This window comes from Ceratotherium simum, chromosome 10, assembly GCF_057802395.1.
Source record: "Ceratotherium simum simum isolate JZ-2026a chromosome 10, ASM5780239v1, whole genome shotgun sequence".
Classification (NCBI taxonomy): Eukaryota; Metazoa; Chordata; class Mammalia; order Perissodactyla; family Rhinocerotidae; genus Ceratotherium; species Ceratotherium simum.
Window position 1 is genome coordinate 25227880 of NC_141909.1, and position 23339 is coordinate 25251218.

At 36.4% G+C, this 23339-nt stretch overlaps 1 long non-coding RNA gene across 1 annotated transcript; it reads left to right on the top strand.

Annotated features, from left to right (window-relative positions):
* The first annotated feature begins 2423 nt into the window (after positions 1-2423).
* Positions 2424-23022, top strand: LOC147916078 (uncharacterized). Its single transcript, XR_015553394.1, has 3 exons — positions 2424-2828; positions 13476-13532; positions 22551-23022. It is a non-coding gene; the product is annotated as an uncharacterized LOC147916078 (long non-coding RNA).
* The last annotated feature ends 317 nt before the right edge of the window (positions 23023-23339 follow it).

The following is a 23339-nucleotide window of genomic DNA, read 5'->3' on the forward strand; positions in this document are numbered from 1 at the left end:
TTCAATCTTCTTAAATTTATGGAGACTTGTTTTGTGGCCTAATATGTGATCAATCCTGGAGAACGTTCCATGTGCATTTGAAAAGAACGTGTATTCTTCGGTTTTTGGATGGAATGCTCTGTATATATCTACTAGGTCCATCTGTTCTAGTGTGTCGTTTAAGGCCAATGTTTCCTTATTGATCTTCTGTTTGGATGATCTATCCGTTGGTGTAAGTGGAGTGTTAAAGTCCCCTACTATTATTGTGTTACTGTCTATTTCTGTTTTTATGTCTGTTAATAATTGCTTTATATATTTAGGTGCACCTACATTGGGTGCGTAGATATTTACAAGTGTTATATCCTCTTGTTGGATTGTTCCCTTGATCATTATGTAATGCCCTTCTTTGTCTCGTTTTACAGTTTTTGTTTTAAAGTCTATTTTGTCTGATATGAGTACTGCTACCCCAGCTTTCTTTTCATTGCCATTTGCGTGGAGTATCTTTTTCCATCCCTTCACTTTCAGTTTGTGAGTGTCTTTAGGTCTGAAGTGTGTCTCTTGTATGCAGCATATATATGGGTCTTGTTTTTTTATCCATTCAGCCACCCTATGCCTTTTAATTGGAGCATTTAGTCCATTGATGTTTAAAGTAGCTATTGATAAGTATGTACTTACTGCCATTTTTTAACTTTTTTTTTTTTTTTCCTCAGTGTTTTAGTAGTCCTTCTCTGTTCCTTACTTCTTCTATACAGAATTGATGGTCACTTTAGTTTGACCTCTGTCTGAAAGCTGTACTCTTTAACTACCCTCCTCCCTCCTTTTATGTTTTTGATATCATATCCAACCTCTTTTTTGTGCATTTGTATCCATTACGTTCTAATCGTGGAAATAGATAATTTTTCCTATTTGTGGTCTTCTCTTTTCCCCTTAAATCAGTCCCTTTAACATTTCTTGTAACACTGGTTTCTTGGTGACAAACTCCTTTAATTTTTGCTTGTCTGGGAAAATTTTGATCTCTCCTTCCATTTTGAATGATAACCTTGCTGGGTAGAGTATTCTTGGCTGTAAGTTTTTTCCTTTTAGCACTTTAAATATATCATGCCATTCTCTTCTAGCCTGTAAGGTTTCTGCTGAGAAGTCAGCTGATAGCCTTATGGGGTTTCCTTTGTATGTAACTTGACATTCTCTTGCGGCTTTTAGGATTCTCTCTTTATCTTTAATTCTGGACATTTTGATTATGATGTGTCTTGGTGTGGGCCTCTTTGGGTTTATATTGTTTGGGGCTCTCTGTGCCTCCTGTACCTGGATGTCTGTTTCCTTCCTTAGGTTAGGGAAGTTTTCATCTATTATTTCTTGAAATAGATTCTCTGCCCCCTTGTCTCGCTCTTCTCCTTCCGGGACACCTATAACATGGATGTTAGTGCGCTTGATGTTGTCCCAGAGGTCCCTTAGACTGTCCTCACTCTTTTTAATTCTTTTCTCTTTTACCTGTTCACCTTGGGTAATTTCTTCTAGTCTTTCTTCCAGCTCACAGATCCGTTCTTCTGTATCCTCTACTCTGCTTTTGAGTCCCTCTAATGAGTTTTTCATTTCCAGTATTGTATTCTTCATTTCTGATTGGTTCTTTTTTATATCTTCCATTTCTTTGTTGACATTCTCACTGAGTCCATCTATTCTTCTCCCCAGATCAGTGAGCATCCTTAACACTCTTAGTTTGAACTCTCTGTCGGGTAGGTTGCTCATTTCTGTTTCACTAAGTTCCTTTTCTGGGGTTTTGTCCTGTTCCCTTACTTGGAATGTATTCTTTTGCCTCTTCATTTTGCCTCTTTCCCTGTGCTTGTGTCTACGTATTAGGTAGGTCAGCTACGTCTCCTGCTCTTGGATAGGTGACCTTATGTAAGTGATGGCTTAGGAGTCTTCCAGTGTGCTTCCCTCAGTTCTCAATGTTCCAGGGGTGACCCCTATGTGGGCTATGTGTATCCTTCTGTTGTGGCCTGTTTGCTCTCCCTGTAGGCGCCCAGGGAGGCTGAGTTATGCTCCTGGCCAGCTGTTGTAATGCTCAGTTGCTTGTAGTTGTTGTGGGCCCTTCAGTCTCTTTATCAGCTGTGGGGAGCCCCAGCACAGTTGGCTGCAAGTTCTAATAACACATTTGTGTTGCAGTATTTCTTTTAAGTGAGTAGGCCCCCACCGTGGCAGGTTGTTAGGCTCAGGGCCTTACAATTGCTGTAAGCCTCTAGCCTATTAGGTCTCTTGTCAGCTCTCTGAGGATTGCAGCTGGGTGGGGCTGGCCTCAGGCACAGGAGCACCCAATTGTTTCAGGTTTTGGAAGGTGGAGCAAACCTCCTATGTGGGTCTTTGAGAAGTACAAGTCTTCTGTGGCTGAGAAGCCCTGCCGCCCACAGGTCCACACACACAGTCAACACAGTCCTGCCCCATGTGAGCGCCCCGACCCCCCCAAGCGGACCCAGTCTCTCCACGGCGGGAGCCCCACACACTCCGCCACCGCCCCACACTCTCCACCCGCTCCCCGCGCACACCCTGCCCCGCTCAAGTCAGCCCAGTTGCCAGGCTGCAGAGAATCCAGTCACCAATCTATGCAGGCCCACACGTTGCCTGAGGGCTTGTTGTTGGGTGGGGCTAATCTCTAGGGTGGGCTGCCTGCCCTGGCTGAGCTGGATTAAATCGGCGCTCCAGCGGGAGGAGCAGACCCCGGGCCAGCAGGTCTCAGGGAGAACTCCAATGGCGTCCGTGTCAGCACGCTCACACCAGGCCACAACAATGGCCGCCGCCAATGTCCCAGTCCCTGGAGAGGTCTCACCCCTCACCGAGATGCACTCAGGGCCTATTAGGTGAGTCTCTTGTCACCGAAGCACTGTGCACCTTTCTTTCTGGTGATTTTAGGATGCTTTCTGGAACGGGTGAGTTTGTGCGCGGGCCCTTTAAGAGCCAGTTTTAGTTTCTTTGTGAACCGGGTTTTCTGGGGGTGCTACCCAATGCTTTAGTAGCAGGCAAAGTCAGATATTATGCTGCTGGTCTCAATTGTGCTGGGTCCACAAAATGCCCACAGCAGGGGCGCTCCCCGGCTCAGGGCCCCGCGCCTCCAGGGAGGCTGCGTACCTGTGAGCTGCTCCCGGCGGCCGTGAAGCTGGCGGCTTGTGAAGGCGGCGTTTTTCCTCTCCGGAAGGGAGTCTCTGCCTCTTCCACCCCAGTTAGGATTGTCCGTTGTTGCAGGAGTTCCTCTCATCCAGTTTTCAGTTCTGTCTCAGGGGTAATTTTTCCACGAGTAGTTGTAAATTGGCTGTGTCCACGGGAGGAGGTGAGTTCAGAGTCTGCCTACGCCGCCATCTTGACCTCACCTACAGTGTTATTTTTCATTAAGGTGTGGTAACAACCTAAAGTTTTCAAATACATCCAGTTATCTGGATAATCGTAGGATATGTTCTATTGACTCAAACTGCCTGAAAATGAGATCTGTCAACGCTCGTTTGTTATTTGGGCTCAACAGTCTCTCTGAAGGCACGTGTGGAGAATCTGAACCCTGGATATAATCTCACTTTTGGCTTCATTCTGGTTTGAGGACGGCACTAGAGCAGCTGCAAGAGTCTCTACTGACTAGACTCTAATCTCTTTATATGCTAGTGATTTTTTTTTTTTTTTGTGAGGAAGATCAGCCCTGAGCTAACATCCATGCCAATCCTCCTCTCTTTTTGCTGAGGAAGACTGGCTCTGAGCTAACATCTATTGCCAATCCTCCTCCTTTTTTTTCCCCATAGCCCCAGTAGATAGTTGTATGTCATAGCTGCACATCATTCTAGTTGCTGTATGTGGGACGTGGCCTCAGCATGGCCCGAGAAGCAGTGTGATGGTGCGCGCCCAGGACCGGAACCCGGGCCGCCAGCAGCGGAGCGTGCGCACTTAACCGCTAAACCACGGGGCTGGCCCTATATGCTAGTGATTTCTAATGCATTTCTACTCTCAGATTTACAGGTCAACTTCTGGCTACATGGGTGAGGTCTGCTTTCACATCTGCAGGAAAGTCGGCACGTGTCCCAGTTTGGACGTGAATGGTCTGATCATGAGGTCTTTGAGAAGTACAGATTTTGCCTGTCAGAGGCTCCTGGGAAATCATTTCCTAGTTCTGGTATTTGATTTTCATTGTAGAGACAGTTCTGGAAGGGTATAAGCTAATGCTGTTGGCTCACGCTTGCCACAATGTGGGGTTCTAGACCCTGTTTCTAATTTTTATCCTTGCCAATTGCAGTATAATTCTGGTACCTTAAAATAAAATAACAACCACTTTAACATCCTTTTTCCAGATCTAAAAATGTAAGGGCAATTTTGTGGGTCTTTAGATAAAAAAGCAAACAGAAAATAAAACATCAAAAGAATACTGATGTGAGTAAATGCTTAAGGAAAGACTTTCCTCTAGTCTGGAGAGCTTGTCATGCTGGCAGGACCTGGAAACTCTTTGCAATGAGAGAGACAAAAGCTTTGACCTGCCACCCAGATGCCTTGGGTCCCAGGTGCTTATTTCTGAAAACTTGATTCACCAGAGAAAAATAGGCTAAGGAATCTATTTTAACAAGACACCACAGAGAACAGAACATCTTAGCTTGTGACTCTGAAAATCTCTTGTTTCAATTTACAGGTTATTATGTCCCTAGATTTTGCCTCAGCTGTTTTCTTACCCGCCTACAAGCAGAGAAGCTGGATATAGATCAGGTCCCCTGTCAGTGTCATAGGTAATGCAAGCGCTATTGTGAGTACCAACACCACAGGAAGCATCAAAAGGAATGTGGAGATGGACCTCAGGAGTGCAGAGAGGAGAGTGTGTACATCCCGAACATGTCCAGTTAGCCAGAGACCCTGGTGTCAAGGATACTGGTTGGGAAATAAGACCCAAGGCCAGAAACATATCTGCCTTTTCATATTATGAAGAGTTGCTTTATATTTACACTAATGATAATGTCAGCTATTTTACCTTTTACGAATATCTGTATCAAGAAGTGCAGAAAGAGCCAAGAAGGGTGAAGCCATAGAGCATACATGCACTCTTTGGGCAGCCAAGTATTTTCAAAATGAGAAGTGTGACTTGATCACTGTCTTAGTCCATGTGGCTGCTATAACAAGATCCACAGATTGGGTGGTTTATAAACAACAGATTATTTCACACAGTTCTGGAGGCTGGAAGTCCAAGATTGAGGCACCAGCATGGTCTCATTTTGGTTAGGGCCTTCTTCCTAGATCATAGCCAGCACCTTCTCACTGTGTCCTCACATAGTGGAAGGAGTAAGGGGTCTTTTCTTAAGAACCCTAATCCTCTTCATGAAGGATCCACCCTCATGACCTAAGCAATTCCCAAAGGCCCTAATTCCTAATACCATCATCTTTGAGGGTTAGAATTTCAACATATGAGTTTGGAGGGTCATAAACATTCAGAAAATAACAATCACCATCTTTTTCCATGGTATGATTATTGGTGCTATTAGATATAGACAAAAGATCTGGATAGACTGTGAACTGGTCTACTGAAGTATATCCTTGATTTTTTCTCTCCAAACTCTGACATCATGAGATCCTAGGGCTATGAGTATCTCTGAAATAGATTTACTTATACTCCATTTTAAAAGTAGGTGGCATGATCTTCTTAATATAGTCTGTGAATTTTCCCCTTAAATGTAACAAAACGTTTGTTCAAGATCATAATGGTTTTGATATTAAGGTGGTCCATGAGTGGATCTTCAATGTGTTAACATGCTTTTCAAAGAAATCCAACCTTTTAAATTGACATGGTTACATGTTTAAGTGTTCTCTTAAAACAAGTCCAAGTAAAATACAAAGAAACATAAAAGGAGACTCAACACAGATTCCCAAACATTTATAATGGGGGGAAAGGATGGTCTGCCTACTAACAGGGGTTTTAAATAAACCAGGCGATTTTTAATAAATTTACGTGAGATTTTCTCCAATTCAATAACAAAATTTAGCTGGGCAAAATTAAATAATCAGACTAGAAAAGTCACGTAATGGTTTGAAATGGGGTGAAATTTAAAGTATGGTACTGTGATAATCTGATTACCATTAATAAGTCCTTCAGTCTATCAGATTTGTTTATATTTTTATTGCTTGATATAGAGATTATTAAAGTTTGGGAATAATGAAGAATAAATCAATGAGTTAGGTGACAGAATAGGTTTTTGATCTAGGCTTCATAACTAGAGTTTAATTTATAATTTATCATATGGAATAAAAAATTATTTTAATGGGTAATTTGCATTCCATTGCAAATTATTGGAAAAATAGATCATCAATCTAAAGAAAGTTTAAAAGATTTAGGAACTTTAATCATATAAATGCAAAATATCAAAATTTATGTAGAAAAATGTAGAAATAAAATAAATTGTATTCTGACTGAGGATCCTGTACAAAATAGGCAAAATATAACTGTAGGTCTCACTTTTTAACATCAAATCAGAAAACTAAAGCCATTTAACAATTTTACTTTCATTTCTTTAACTTTAATTATCTTCTGAATGCTGAACCTACAGAAAATGATATAATTGATATTGGCTACTAAAACATTTGGCAGTAAATGCAAATCATTTGGATTTTCTATACTAATGTCTCTTGGCTCCAGAAGCAGTCAGGAAAGCTTCCATTTTTATTCTATAAACATATCTATTGATAACCACCTCCTCCCTATTTGATAAAAATAACACTATTAAGAGAAGGGGAAATTGCTTAACATTTTGACACCCTTATCATTTACCAGTGCTTTTGCTATTTTGTTTATTGGGAACTAAAATATATTTTAATTTCATTGGCCTATACACACGTGATTGAAATTATTTTACATATAGTTATATATTACACATAGTTACATAGATATAGTTAGTTACATGGTATAACAATTAGAAGGCGATTCTAGTCATGTGTGATATGACATCAACATTTCCAATAATACCTCAAGTAAAAGCAACTATTATTATATAATTTTTTAAAATGCTTTATGACTTACAAAGCACTCTAATAACAATATCATTTCTGTATGTATTAAAAATATATTGGGGCCGGTCTGGTGGCATAGCGGTTAAGTGCGCGCACTCCGCTTCTGTGCCTGGAGTTCACAGGTTCGGATCCCGGGCGCACACTGACTCGTCGCTTGTCAAGCCATGCTGTGGCGGTGTCGCATATAAAGTAGAGGAAGATGGGCACAGATGTTAGCTCAGGGCCAATCTTCCTCAGCCAAAAGAGGAGGATTGGCAATGGGTGGGTGTTAGCTCAGGGCTGATCTTTCTCACAAAAAAAATAAATAAATAAAATTTTCTGTCTCCCTGTTAGGTTCATAGTTTTTAGTAACTTCACAAATGTTTATAATGTGCAGGTATTATGACAAAAGTAAATTATGTGGCTAGAAATAAATATGGGGATTGAATGAGGTGAGATTGATATAATGCACAAAGACCGAAAAAGCATATGAATGCCAGAAAACATGAGAATTTAGAGAGGAAAACAATAAAAAGCAGGAATTATTATGAAGAAAGGAGAGAAAAAAGAAGAATAAAGTCATAAGAGCTGGAAAGACTGGTATTTAAGCATGTAGAGGAGATAAGGAAGAGATATTTAAAGAAAGACATAAAAGGAATTGAGAAAAGAATTTATCTATTTTTCCTAATGTATAAATGTAAAACTTTCTAGTTTGTTTGAAATTACAGCTCATTAAAGAGCATCCGGTGCACAGCTAGGCTTGTGTTTGATAAAAAATGAAACAGTTTCTTGTTCAAATACGTAATTTCCTAAAATCTCATCATGTTTTTCATTTTTTTAGTATAAATTCACGTTAATTGCATGCCGCTTAAATGTGGTTTTACATATTTACTCTCAGCAGCTCCCTTTTAGAGCTACATTTATTTTCCCACAAATGAGTCTTTCAACTGTTCAATAAATGCTCTTTCAATATTTGATATGGTGGTATATATGCATTTGCTGTCTTATCCTAAATTAAATGTTTATTTGAGACACTTCATTTAAAGTGTTTTCATTTTCTACTCATTTTAGTTGGAAAAGCAATCATGCAGTCTCATTCAAGCTATCTTTTCCTCTGGCATTATTGTTCTTGTTAGTGGCAAAATAACCTGAAAAAGGAAAAAAAAATCAGAAAGAAAACGACATGCAAACAAATTTTAGCTTCCAGTCTTCACAATGGCTGTACTGCAAACACAAAAAAAGGTTTAGCGGTAATCTCTGGCTGTGCCAATTCAGTACACAAAGGCCTATTTGTTCATTCATAACAAACAAAAAAACCAAAATGAATTCCTCTGGAGGGAAAATCCTTTACTTAATGGCCACATTGTCGGCATGTGCATTTTCGTTTTCATGCGCTAGAACATGGGGCCAATGTGATTTCATTATGAATAAAGAACTTGTGGTTCTTTTGAGAGAAAATGGCTAGGTAGTAGAAAATATTTTTTCTGTTGATTAACATCACAGAAATGATGTCACAGGATCTATGCACGAAGCTTTACCTCTTCATCTATTTCCCTATGCACTGACAATGTTCACTATATTATTTTACACTCCCTTCCTTTCCAATACTAACACCTCAGGCATAATTGCACCCCCTTTCCCATGTTAAGGATAAAACCTCTGACTTCTCCTCTTTTTTTCTAACTTTGTATTTAGGAATAGTGGAAGATTCGTCTACGAAGACGTATTGATAAATTCTGAACCCGTATATTTACTTTATTTTGTCGTAAATAGAAGAGCATACATTTGAAACATAAGAAAAGGCCCCAGAAACCTCAGGAGCAAAGATGCCAAAATTTAGCAAATAAAAACACAGGATGCCCAGTTAAATTTGAATTTGAGATAAACATCAAATATGTTTTTTTATTATAAATATCCCATACAATATTTGGGACATAACTTATACTAAAATGTGTAATTGTTGTTTATCTTAAATTCAAATTTAACTGAATGTCCTTTACTCTATCTGGCGATCCCATTCTAGAAAGACACTATGATCTTGGCCAAAGAGCTTTGTATCTTAATTTTCCCTCTATCATTTCAGCAGGAAGACATAAATTACATAATTTCTCGTCCAATATTATAGTTACAATTACTACAGACTGAAATAAAACAAAAAGTACATGACTAAAATTCACTAGTTATGTCATCCTATTAAATTAACAAAATGTTAATCCATTTCCTTTATGTTTCCTAAGTGAATCTGACTGAAGTCATATTTATTCTGCAATTATTAACTGTTTATTATTCTATATCAGTTTAAAATTCTGTGGTTCTATTTTGTTAATTTCAAGTCATAGACTATTTCCAAAAATACTATATATATTGCCTAGTATTTGTTTTATAATGTAACAAGAAAATTGTCTTGTGGATGTGTGTGTATGTGAGGAACAGTGCTGTTTGAGCCTTTTCTATGAGTTTCCTTCAATAGCCTCTGGGATTGGATGGAAGAGAAAAATAAAGACAATGAGAAAGAAAAAGAAGACAAGCTTCCTTCTGTGTAACATTTCATTTAAACTTTTTTTTAATAAACAGCATTTTTCTTCAGATTATTCAAAGACAATGATCCTAAACATCCTCTCTATTTGCATAAATCTTGAATACTCGAATAGAATTGTTCTAACAAATGTCTTTTTCCTTTATCACACATCTATTCCCCTTAGTAACTTCATAATAAAGTGGTACAGATCGAACACAGAAATCTTTGAATTAAGATGGCTGACATTATCTATCTAAAAGTAACACATGAATTTAAAGTTAAATGTTGTACTTGTATTAAAAGAGACTCAAAGATATGCTTTGTTCTTGCTGGTTTTTCTTTTATCTAAATATTTCCCTACAAATCTCAACTATCCATCTTCGTATCTTTCGTCTCTATTAATGGCATATATCTTTGAATTATAGAATATATTGATGCACTAGTTTTTTGTATCATATTTCTTCAACTAGGGTAAAAAAAGTCCATATTTTCCCATTACTTTTTATCTATTACAAAAGTATCCATCTCTGTACTTGGATTTAAATGCCGCCTGGGACCATGAAGTCCTTCTTTTATCCCATACAAGCAAGTTTTTCTGGACTCCGTATGTAAGAGACTACTTGTCACCTTGGTTTGATGAACCCCTTCTAGTTCTCCTTTCTTTTTCTCCATACATTATAGCAAGTCTAGTAGTTGTTTGGCATCTTCATTTCTGGAGGTGGCAGCAGTATTCTGTATGTTATTGCAAATGCATAAAAACACCTTCTTATTATAAATCAGCTTGTGTAAAATTCTTTGGAATTTATTGGCTCCTTGCCTACTTGAATTTTAGAAATCTCCCTAGAGATATGCAAAGAACTATAATAAACACAATAAAAATGTTAATAATTTTAACAGTAAAAATATGTCACGCTCAACTGCTTAAATAATTTCACTATAGAAAGGTAGAGGATTTAATTAAGAGAATCATTTTTTGGGAAGTGCTAGCTTGGCAGTTATTGAGATACTACCAAGGCAGCCTTCTCTGCAGTAAACTCCAATAAGGTCAGAAAAGACAAACTCTTTATTGTTATTCTGTTTGTCTGTGGCCATAGCATAACGCCTGGTTCATGTGGGTGTGCAAAAAAGGTTTGTTGAACGAATGCATTCCCCTTAAGATCGATTTACTTGTTAAGAGTTTACTGAATTATTTAAAAATCATGGCATAGCACCCATACTCTCAGCAGGGAAATTAGAGATCCGTGTATTTTACAACGAGCAAAACGTTTAAGGGACTTTCTGAAGCTTTTGGTTGATGCTGCAAGATTTAATTTTATATTGCTAAATTAATATGATAATTTTAGAAACAATTAAGAGTAAACATTTTAAATCATTCCCTTATTCATGAGATAACATTCATGAGATAAGAGATATCATGAATTTTCCTCCACAGTAACAACATTTCTAATGCGGTCTGGAGAATGGTGATTTATTGAATGATTTATTGTGCTTATGTCATCACCTTCAAATAATTTATGTGACCATGTTTGTGGGGTGCAATATCTATCACATGTCAGTATTACTATAAATATGAGCAGCCCTTTGCATATTCACCTTTAAGTCTGAGACTTAAAGGTGTTCTTGCTTTTAGGGGTTTCAAGTTTAGTATTCCAAAAATTGAGACACACAAATACTTTTTTAAAAATCTCACTAAGCACACAGATAACTTTCAATGATATAAGCAAGTTCATTTAATGAATAAAAATTTTTAAAAGAATCATGTGTTGTAGAACTACTTACAATAATCCTCCTTAAAATGAGTGTTTTAAATTTCATTTACTTATAATAATGCAACCAAAAAGTGTTCTTTTCCTGATTAAATTGACTCCTTGTACCAACCATTTTAAAACGCTCTACATGCTGCAAATCTCCATTACTGCCAGCCTGAGATTGGCTAGAAGTGCCAACATAAATTCAGGGTAAAATATAACAAGATGTGAATTCTAGACCTAAATAAATCAATATCTAAAGTATCTTTTACCTGATGACCTATCCTGAGAGAAATGCAAAAAGTCATCTCTCCTAGGTGACATGAAAATGCAGTTTGTCTTATCAAAACAGAATTCATTAGAAAAATACTAATATGGACTATGAAAATATATGAATGGATAATTTTGGAGAATTCTACATAATTTTTTCTGTTTTTTAAATTATAGTATGTATTTGTCTTTTTGAAAAAATACAATAAAAGAACTGTTCTCAAAACAACCCCACTATAAAACATTTGGATAGAAGCCAGAAGAACAGACTTAGGGTTCTAGGCCCAGCTTACACACTACTTACAGAGTAATCTACAATAAGATATTTAAGATGTCTAGTCTTCAGTTTCCTTCTCTATCGAGAAAAGGAATTATATTAAAATTCAGTATAATATTTAAAGTTCTAAAAGTCTGTAATGTGACAGCTCAGAAATGTCTCCAGTATCTCTTTTCTCTTTAACAAAATGACGGGACTAAATTACTCTTAAGATTTTTAATAATCTCAAAATGTAATTCTGTGAATATTTTGAAGTTAATAATATTCCTCTACCTTTCTAGGTTCTTCTGGCTGGTCTAAGAATTAAATTGGCATGAGACAAAATAATAAGAGAAAATCAGACAAGTTTAATAACATGTGCAGATGGGAGAAACCCAGGAAAACTCAGTAACTTACCAAAATGGCCAAAGCCACCACCTTAAATATCATCCTCAGCTAAAGACAAAGGAGGATGTTGGGGGTCCTGGTTTGGGACTTCATAGGGGAGGAAGGCAATTCACATGGAGATGGAAAAGCAAATGTTTGGTAAATGTTTGCCGTGCCTTGCAAAGACAATGGAACATGGAGAGGACTTGTATTAAATGGGCCTTGCTAGGTTCCTCCCTGTCTACTGTACCTAGTTCATTTTATACCATAGTTATCTATGCTGATAGCTCCTTCCTGGAATAGGCCTTCTATCTTAAATTCTTTTAGCAGTTAGAGGGGAGGTCAAAGCTTCTTCCTGAGTCTTTTGTTCTTAAAAATGATCAATCCAAAAAGACACTTTTTGAGCTAGCAAATTCTGCTCCCCTACAAACTTTTATATTAAGAATTCTCTGGGGCCAGCCCAGTGGTGTAGTGGTTAAAAGTTCACACATTCTGCTTCAGTGACCCTGGGTTCACCAGTTCGGATCCTGGGTGCGGACCAGATCACTGCTCATCAAGCCATGCTGAGGCCGCCTCCCATACAGAGGAACTAGAAGGACCTACAACTAGGATATACAACTATGTACTGGGCCTTTGGGGAGAAAAAAAAAGAGAAAGATTGGCAATAGATGTTAGCTCAGGGCCAATCTTCCCCTCTCCCCCCAAAAAACCACAAAAAACAAAAACTGCCCTTAAGAATTCTGCTGATATGAAAAAAAATGTAATGGATTCCAATTTTTAGTCTGATAAATCATCATCAACAAGGATTGGTCACAAGATTATATTTATTAGTCAATTTTATGTCAATGTCAGCATAGAAATGTAGGTTGCATTTTTTTATTATGATAAAATCTAAGTCAGTAATTTGAGCCTCCCTGAGATTCCTCAGTGACAAGGTATGGAAAGAGGATAAGGCAAAGACAATACAAGGGAGGAGGAGGTAAATGAAAGAATGACAAAAAAAGTAGAACTTTTGTGATAGGTAGTGTCAGAATCTGTACCAAATTCATTACAGTAAAATGCATTGAAAGTTTTCTTTTGGCAAAACCCAGTATAAACATTGTGATGAGATTAAAATGCTGGTAGATTTACATTGAATATTTTGATCTAAAATAATTATGTAAATGCCCAGCTTGGCTAACACATATAGAATCTAATTATTTTACATTTTTTTCACACCTCAAATCTGATTACAATCTTTATTAGTTGTATAAATGTTTAGTTATTATTTTCATTTTATTAGCATCAATAATAGCATTATTTAATTTCTTCATCTTTTCTTTTTTCACAGATCATTAAATCCAAACACTTTACTTTTGCTTCTGGAAAGATTCTGGGAATACGGAAGGTAAAAAAAAAAAGTGGAGTAGTGTAGTGAGTATCACTCTGACAATAACCTGCGCAAGCTTATAGAGTAGTATGTCAGTGGAAGAAAGATTTAAAGAGAAAAACAATTCATTATATTGTGGGTTAAATTTTGAAAATATATAATAATCAAAATATGAACAAGTGTATAGAAGCAAGCAGCATAAAAAATGATATTAAGAAATAGGGAAGCAAAAGCTGAAGAAGTTGCATTTCCTCTGGGTCTTGAAAAGCAGGTTTTATCCAGATTTTATTTTATTTTATCCACTTTTTACTTCTTTATATAAAAAGAAATGAAGAAGAAGCCTCACTTCTTCAAAAAGGCTCGCCGAAATAGACTACAACCTGCAACATGGTCTGTTGCTTTCAAACCTGATTTACACATATTTTTATTGCTAAGACATCTCCTATTCTTGTTCTTCTAAAACATTTTGGTTGAACTTTTTGTGAATTACTGGTTACATATGTCTGCTTTTGTGTTTATAGACAAGGAATTTAGGTTAAATGTGCTTTGGGAAATAGCTTCCTATTGCCAACAAGTGAGATGTTTTCAAGCAGCACTAAGGGAGCCATTTTTCCAAAATTTATGTTCTAAATGTGGATGAAGATTGCTATTTGTCAAAAATTAATATACTCACAGATCCCTATAAAATGTATAAAATATTAATATTATATATAAAATTTACAGTTTAAAGATAAAATTCAGGAAACAAAGTGAAACCACCACTCATTTCCATATGCAGATCATTATACATGCATTATACTAGGACAATAAAACAGATGCTAGACCAGATTTCATTCTCATACAAACACACAATAATATTGATTCATTCAGCAACAATGTGTTAAATATTCCAGACATAGTACTGGGTTCTGGCTTTATTGTTGAAAACACAATGGACAAGACCTTATCCTCCCCTTGCTTAGACTGCTGGCTGAGATGGGTACTTGATGAAGCTATATGGAGTCAAGTTCATGAGTTAATGAACTCCTACACAGTTAGTTTGGATCTTCTCTTTTAAGCAGCACAAAGAGATGGAACCTTATATAGCAGGAAAAGAGCATTTTATGCCCCTTAATTTTTCCTTATTTTTCTTTCCCTAAAGAGAGCTCTTGCTTTAAAGCTCTAAAGAAGGGAAAATTATTGTAAGTAACAGCTAGGCAGAGCTAGTGCCCAACATTTCAACCCATTGGTAGAGAGATAGTTATAGTCTTATTTCAAAGAAAGTAAGTATTGACTCTCTTACCAAGATATTATGTGGTAGCCAGATCAGAGAATATCCATCTCTTCACATTTAGGATCCTTTACCCTTAGCATGCTCTCGAGTAACTTTATTGGAATACTTTAGACAGTCAATAATTTTGATTAAGATGATCATTTAAAAATGAAACCTGCATTGATTTCCCGTCACACATATGGTGAAACAGTAAGAGGAATTTCGGCATTGATATTTGAGGTTGCTCTCCAAAACTATAGCATCCCACTCCTGTCCACCTCCCACTTGAGCAGAACTTGCCCTTTTATTCTTGAAATAGAGAAACGGAAAAGGCAGGCTGACTACAAATCGACTATTTTCCAAAAATAGAAATGGAAAGTGAGGGACATAACTAGTGCATGTACAGAATCTTCTTTTTTTAAAAATTACTTTATTGAGGTCATTTGGCTTATAACATTGTGTAAATTTCAGGTGTACATTATTACATATCGGTTTCTATGTAGACTGCATCATGTTCATCACCAACAGTCTAGTTTTTATCCATCGCCATACATATGTGAATCTTCTTCTAGACAAATAAATCAGAAAAGTCTTTCCTACTCCCCTGTGGCTCATGAGACACAGCAGAGAGGGCAGTAGGGAGCCAGGATCTCCCTTGGTGGAAAACATCGGGAGTGGAAAAGAAACTTCCATCCTGTACCAATAACACACATTTTCCCCATAGGCAACCTGACTGATCTGATCTCTTACTACTCTGCCCCTCCAGCCACACTGAACCCTGACTGTTGCTCCAACAGTCTAAGCATGTTCCCATTTCAGGGAGGTCTATCCCCACTACTTAAAATGTCGTTTAGGATTCCATGTCATTTGTGATTTTGTTTCTTTCGGATCTCTTTTCAACTGTCACCTTATCTGAGATTCCTGCCCAGACCACACTCTCTAAGACAGACTACAACATCATGACCATGCTTTATTTAGTTCATAGCTCTTCTAATTACTTAGCATTTCATTGTGTATTTAGGTTCTATTTTTCCTCATTTTCTATTTCTCAACTGGAACTTAATTTCTTTAAGGATTTTGTTCAATGCTCTTCCCTCAGTGTCTAATGCAATGCCTAATAAAATAGGTGTTCAATATTTGTTGAAAGAAGAAAGGGAGGAAGTGGCATCATTATTTCTAATAGGCGAAATCATAAAATGCTAGGTTTATTCTCCTTTGAAGCACACATAGGTTTAAAATAATTACAAATCAAATAACTTTTGTAAAGCTAAATTTAGTATTGAGATTTGGGTTTTTTTAATTGTATCAAGAAACTAATTTTAGCTATCTTGAGTCACCTGAAGATGGGCAATTTTGATTTGCAAGTTGTTTATAATATCTCAAAAAACTGTAAGTTAAAGTATATATAATAACTAAGGCAGATTGGTTAGTAAGATTTAAGTTTTGGAGTCAGACAGATTTGGGATAAAATCTCTGTACGATCACACCTTTCAGGACCTCAGACAAATGGGCCAATTACTTTAGTTCTCAATTTTCAAAACTGTGAAATCAGGCAGGTAATATTGATTCACAATGAATTGCTTACTTGTATAAAATTATTTATAGTATAAGAAACATAATATATGGCATAAAGTTAATGCTTAATAAACAGGTGTTACACAATAATGATATACAAATAATAATATGCAAGCAGGCTAAAATATAAAGTTTATGAGCAGTTAGGGAGAAATACATTAATCAAAAGTGTTGATTGATATCAAAGAAAAGTGTTGAGTCGTCCCTGAAGATCTAGATAAGGTATAAATTCAAACACCTAGAGGAGTTAGGTAACACGGGTGAATAAAGCTGGATATAGGAGGACTGTGGCACATGGGAGACTTGCACATTATCTAAAGGAGAGAGCTGAAGCTCATCTCTGGCTAATTGTTGCCAAGAGGTAAAGCTGGACCTGTATTGCAGATCCACTGTTGTTGCTTTTGTGTTTTGTTTTTATTTCAAAAGAAGAAAAATAACCAGATATTTTTGTGGAATTTATAATTTTGAAATATTGACAACTCTGAGTACTGGTCAACACTGTCTCCTGATGGTTTTCCTGTTTGTTGAGATCTAGAGTAGATCTTACATTTACACTGTGGGGACTGGAGTGGAGTGCATAAAAGCCACTAGGTTTTAAACTTATTAAAAATTGTCTTGTTATACTTATCACACTAGTTTCATTATTGGATCATATCTCTGTTGTTTCCAGCACCTGCTAGACGAGGACGATGTCTTGATCATGCTTATATTATAGTACGTGGTGCAGAGCTAAGTCCATAGGAGACATTCTTCCTAAAGTGTTAACACTGAATAAATCCAGATTGAAGTCCTGGACTTCTATATGATTGTACTTAAAGTGATTAGGAATAATTACAGCCCTCAGAAAAGTTAGTGAAAAACTTAGGTCATTGCAACCAAGAGAAGGAGGCGCTCTTATTACAAGAGACAAGAGTTAGAATTACTTAAATGAGAACATAGCATGCCATTGATATTTCACAATGCTACTGGAAGGTTGGGATAGGACACTCCTTTGTTGCAGATGCCTCCAACCAAGATATTTAACATCCCTGGGCTCTGCCCACTAAATGTTATTAGAGCACACTTATCACTGTAAGAATCCACAGCACATTTTGTGCCCTCTGTTAGAACTACCGGAGGAAGAGAGTGTACTCAAGAAGTCAGTAGAATTGCTAGCAAATATAAATATGGAAACAAAAACTTCTCTTTGATATTTGCCTTTTCAACTGAGCAGAAGACTTAAGCTTTCTGAATTCCACTTGTGTTAAGTAGAGGTTCCAGAGCAGAGACCCAGTCAAGTCATTGTCCATTAAGGTGAGAACAGTTCAAGATGTAGTCTTTTAAGAAAAACAAGGTTTCAAATATAAAAAATATCAACTCTCAATGTCTGATCCAAATGGCTAAAGATCAATGTCAGAGCAGCAAAGATTGAAGAGTCATGAGAAAAATAAGCTTGGAACAAAAGAATGTATGGAATAAATAATTCAGCAAATTGCCTAACGGTATCGACCTCCTCTCCTCATCTCTTCAGGTCATTTATATTTGACTGAGTTGAAGAGCTACAGACAGAATGGCAGAGCCAAAGGAATTATTCCATTTCCCTGCCAGTCTCACACACCCAACTTCTGATCTTAAACCACATGGATGTGTTAGGACTCTGAGGATCACAAAATGAACTTCTAAAATCTCTGACTCCTAAAACTGCTCTTTTTTAAGTTTTGCTCTTCTGAATTTCTGTCTATTTCATTCACTCCAGTCTCCCTATTATCTAGAACAGTACCTGCCATATAGTGAAGAATAAATAAATATCCTTTGCATGAATAAGTGACAAGGTGGTCAATTCAACGTTTAAATCTGAAAGATGAAGTCCTCCTTGCTGTCTCCCTCCCTCATTACATCCATCCTCTGATGCCACTTAGTCCAGCAGTAAATTTTGTATGAGGAAGAGTATGCTAATTTAATGTATTTGAACAAACTGATAAAGTAGTTTCCCTATGTCTTTCTTTTCTTCTCATTTTTTCCTTTCTTTTCCTTTACTATGTTAACGTGGTACAAATTTTGGAGATTACGGGAAGGCTAAGACAAAATTTTCTCCTGAAGGTTTTCTTTTTTTTTTTTTCTGAGGAAGACTCTCCCTGAGCCAACATCGGTTGCCAATCTTCCTCTTTTTTGCTTGAGGAGGATTTGCCCTGAGCTAATATCTGTGCAAATCTTCCTCTATTTTGTGTGTGGGTTGCCGCCACAGCATGACCAATGAGTGGTGTAGGTCTGCACCTGGGAACCGAACCCAGGCCACCAAAGTGGAGTGTGTTGAACTTAATCACTAGGCCATGGGGCGGCCCCCAGGTTCTCGTTACAGACTGTTAGGAAAAGCATATCTATTTTTCAGTTGCTAATGCCATAAAAAGTTTTTTGTTTTTGTTTTTTAGTTTTAATGGATCGTTATTCTTTTTCTAGAGAGCTATCAGAATCTGTTGTGATACAAACAAGGGACACTTTATGAGGAAAGTGATAAGGAGAGGGAGACAGAAACTAAGATGCCTCTGGGTAATACTATAAGGTAGATGGAATTGGAAAGAATAGCCTGGAAGTGCTAGGCAAGCAGGCACAAAGAAGGACTATTGAGAAAAACACTGTTGAAACGTCTTGAGAAATTGTTGGATCAGACTTCTCACATGGTTTGCATATAGAACTCCAGCCCATCTGCTGTCTGTAAGGGTAAAGTGCTACCTTGGTACTCTGCTGACCTCGTACACATCTAAATAGGCCACAAAGACAAAGACTTAAACCACTGCTAATTTGAATCTTAGCAGAATGCCTTATGATCATTATGTTCCAGAAAGAACACAAGAGGATGAGAGGCTTGTAAAGAGCTGCTATGAGGCCTCCTCTCGCTCACCTCCATGTCTCTCCCTGAGGCTGTCATAGATAGCTTTCTTTGACTCTCATGCTCTGATGAGGTGTGGGGCTTCCAGTCTTGCCTCTCTCACATTAGAGCTGCAGAATAAAGAATCACTTAGCTGCAGTCTAGAACTGACTCCACAGCAACTGAGTGCTCCACAATTTGTAATGCAGTCATTCAGCTCCTGTGTTTTGGTGTTGTCTTTTTTAGTGCTTAGGACAAGGATCATAAGGAACTGGCAACTTTTGCTTATTTTTCCGTTTGCTGTCTATACATATAATAAAGTTTTTAAAATCTATATTTGGAACCTTGTATCTTTACGACTTGAGTCAGCCAGGCGTTGACGTTGCCTTGCTTTCATGTATGAGCTTGACACTATCAATGAACATGCAATGAGATAACTTTGAACTTTGAACAATCTGCCCTCAGAATTCTCACCAGCAAATCCTTTAGAGGGCCCTATGTATAGTCTGTTTGTGCCATGCTTTTTGTTCCATCCACATCAGGTAAACCCATAAAGCTGTTACAACTCTAAGAAAGCTATAAGATCTGGGCATGTGGAACACCAGTGGAGGGGAGCAGCAGTCCTTGTTCTTGAGCATACTCTCAACTCAAGAGCAGAGGTAAATTAGTGAAGTGTGCACCTCGTTTTACTGGTAGGTTCTATTTCCAAATGTATCGTGATTTTATTTTCACATCTACATACCCACCATCACTAAAGTGGACAACTAGTACAAAGGTTCATTAGCAAGCAGACGCAAAAGCAGGAATAGACAAAAGAAGAAAATTCGGATGGCAGAAAAGCAAACCTTCTCATAGATTTGGTCATTGACCTGCCTTTTGGAAAAGATAGAGAACTAAAAGAAATTCTAGGGCCAAGACTGGGCCATTAGGAAGTGCAGGCCATGAGCAAGTACATTTGTGGAATACTGAGTCTGTTATTTATCCTATATTTAAATCTGAAAGTAGGTGGCAGTGATGAATCAATAAGACATGACTAAATGAGTTACAAAGAGGAGGTGAATTGGCCCAAGAAGTAATGAATGTAGATTCATAGTGTTTAATATTTTTTAAGAAATGATAAATAAAAATGCTTCGCCTATCAATCTGAAAAATCTTTAAAACACAAAGTTACCTCCAGTATATGTTCCTTTTCTTACAGATAAAATGTTGATCTCAGAAGTATATGTGGAATTTGTTACCTTTTCCTGCTTGCAATCCTAAATCAAAGGAGAAGAAAATATTAACATTTAAAAAAGATTCAATTTGCATATATTCTTTGGTTGCAGAATAGCATAATAAGATGTTTAATAAAACAGTTCAATTAAAAATATTACATTTAGCTAGAAATCTGTGGGAAAAATAAATGGAAATATTAATTAACGGATAGAGGGAAATATTTAAAGTTTTTGCCAAATAATATTTCTTAAGTATTTTTAAGTGGATGATGGAGAGTATCAAATAACTTATATCTAGATTCTGTTGGCTATATTTTTTTAAGTGGTTTAATTTGGAAATGCCAGTGGTTTAATTTTAAAATGCCACTATTTATAATACAATAAAAATTACTACTTTATCAGTACTTATATCCCTGAAAAAAATATCTGAAATGTAATTTTAAAATGAGCAGAATGGTATACAATTTTTAAACAACTTTTTTAAAAGTTAAAAAAAAAAAGATACTGACAAACTGCCCCGTTGTAGACTTGGGTAGCTTCATATGAAAGGCTAGGCAGAATCATCTCCACAGTGTAGACTCCTGATTAGGGTGTTTAAGATGTTAACTAGCCCCTCCAGGAGTGGAAATTACTGATTTAGGCACTATGGGTATTAAATAAACAAATACCCTCCCTCTCTTTTGTAATATAATGTTAGTTTACACACACTCATAAACCACTTTGTCAATATCGAAGAATTTTCAGAGCATAGTACACACATTAAAACAGTGCTCCACATAATAGTCAAAGTGATCCTCGTAAAATGTAAATCTAATTTTATCAATTTGCTAATTAAAACCAATCAATGACTTTTCCATGGCCCTGAGAATAAAACGCAAATTCCTTAACATGTTCTGTAAGGTACTCCATGATTTCGTTTCATGACCTTTCCAACATCATTTCAAAGGATGCTGTCTTTAATAAGTTGCAGAAAATCAGTTTGCTTTCAATTTCAAAAGCACCCAAACTCATCCATTTTAGACCTTTGCATTTGCTGTTCTCATCTTTCAATACATTGCTGGATTTTCTTCATCTCTTGATTCTCATTTTAATATATATATATTTTTCTCCCTGACTTCTCTCCACCTTGACTACTCTAAGAAACCTTGTCCTCTCCCATCTTATTTATCTCTACATTGGTATCCTCCATTTTTAACCAGGGTACTTATAATAATTTTTAATAACATTCATTTTTGTTGATTTGCATGCTTATTTGTCTCTCTGTCCTAAGTTCCATCAAACGTAACTTTATAAAGGGACAGATTATGCCTGCTTCATTTACCAATATATACCCACTATATAATATCATGCCTAACTTATAGTGAGTTCTTGAATGTATCTGTTAAATAAATAAATATGTGGTTTTTCATACTTTTCCATGTTATCAGAAAGTAATCTGTCTCTCTTGGCAGTTGGGTTGTAAAGTCAACCTCTCTGCTTAAGGAAAAGCTAATCCTGATCATGCTGGATATTTAATTAAAATAATACACTGTCTGGTATAATTTTTGTTATAGTCTTTTAAAGAATTAATTTCAAATAAAAACCCATTCAGATACGAGTTAGCAAGATGGATATATAATATTTAAGTCATATGTTAAATGTCTAATTCTCTCTTGACTTCTTAAAATTATCTTTTCCTAATTTAGCATCTATTCTTTTTGTTAATAAGTGAATATACTTCCAAAATGCTCATTATGTAGCAAAATCTGTCACATGTAATTTATCTGTATTATTTCATTTAATCTTCAGGACAATTCACTGGGGTAGGCATTATCCTTTCTGTTTTATCAAGGAGAATATTAAAGGACAGCAAAGAAAAACAACTTGCCAAAGAAAAAAGACTTAGATACTTGCAGAGCTGGGATTTAAAACCATATTTGTATGCTAAAGGGCTACTACTGAAACCTTGATAGGAATTTATTATACATCTAGTTTTATTTTCAACTTTAGAGAAAATTTATGTCACTGTAAAACATATGAGCATACTAAAACAAAGACTTTCCAACATCACAGAATTTTTAAAAACAGCTTCAAAATATAGATTTATTTGATTGCTGGAGGCATCATCCTTATAAGAAAAGTGTAATTTTTTTCCTTATTTTTTTCTAAAGGCACAAAAATATTCTAGCAAATTGCCACACACACAAAAAATGAGGACTAAAGAAGATACAGAACTGAAAAATAACTGAAAACAAGAGAACACAGTATGTAGAGAACAAGATACCTCTCATTGTACAAATCACTGAAAGTGTATGCTATCTGGGAAGAAAAAACATCCACACTATACTTCATTTTTCATTTTGCTTTGTTTCTTGTTCAAGGTTAGGACTGTGAAATCCAATAGATTATACATTACAATCTATACAGCCTACAAAACGGCATAAAATATTGCCTGAATCCCTTCTTTTCTTTTTACTGTTGTATCCTGACATTAAAACAAATGTGTGTTACTAAATTGTGAAAATAATTTGAAATCATCCCTGTGACCTTATTTACAGTGCTTTTGATGTTTGCTGGATATGAGAAAAGAGTACAAAATATCTTTAAACCAATTATGGTTTTCTTCATAATTGTGATTCTCTAGACTCCTCAATTTTATATTAAAAAATCTATATAATTATGGAAAATGAAATAGAGTTGCATGATTTAGCTTTAGCATAAACTAAAAATCCTCTTCCTAAGTTAACTGGTACACAAAAGAGACAGCAGGCTTTGAAATGAAACATGAGGAAATCCCATTAGCAGAGGGCAGAAGAGATGACAATCTCAATGAGAAATATGAGAATATGAAAATATGACTGTTTTTGGTTAAATAAAATTATGCACATTTTAAGCCTTGAGTGTTTTTCAGCAATCTACATTTTAATACACATACAAAAAGAGTGCTGCTAGTATCTAGA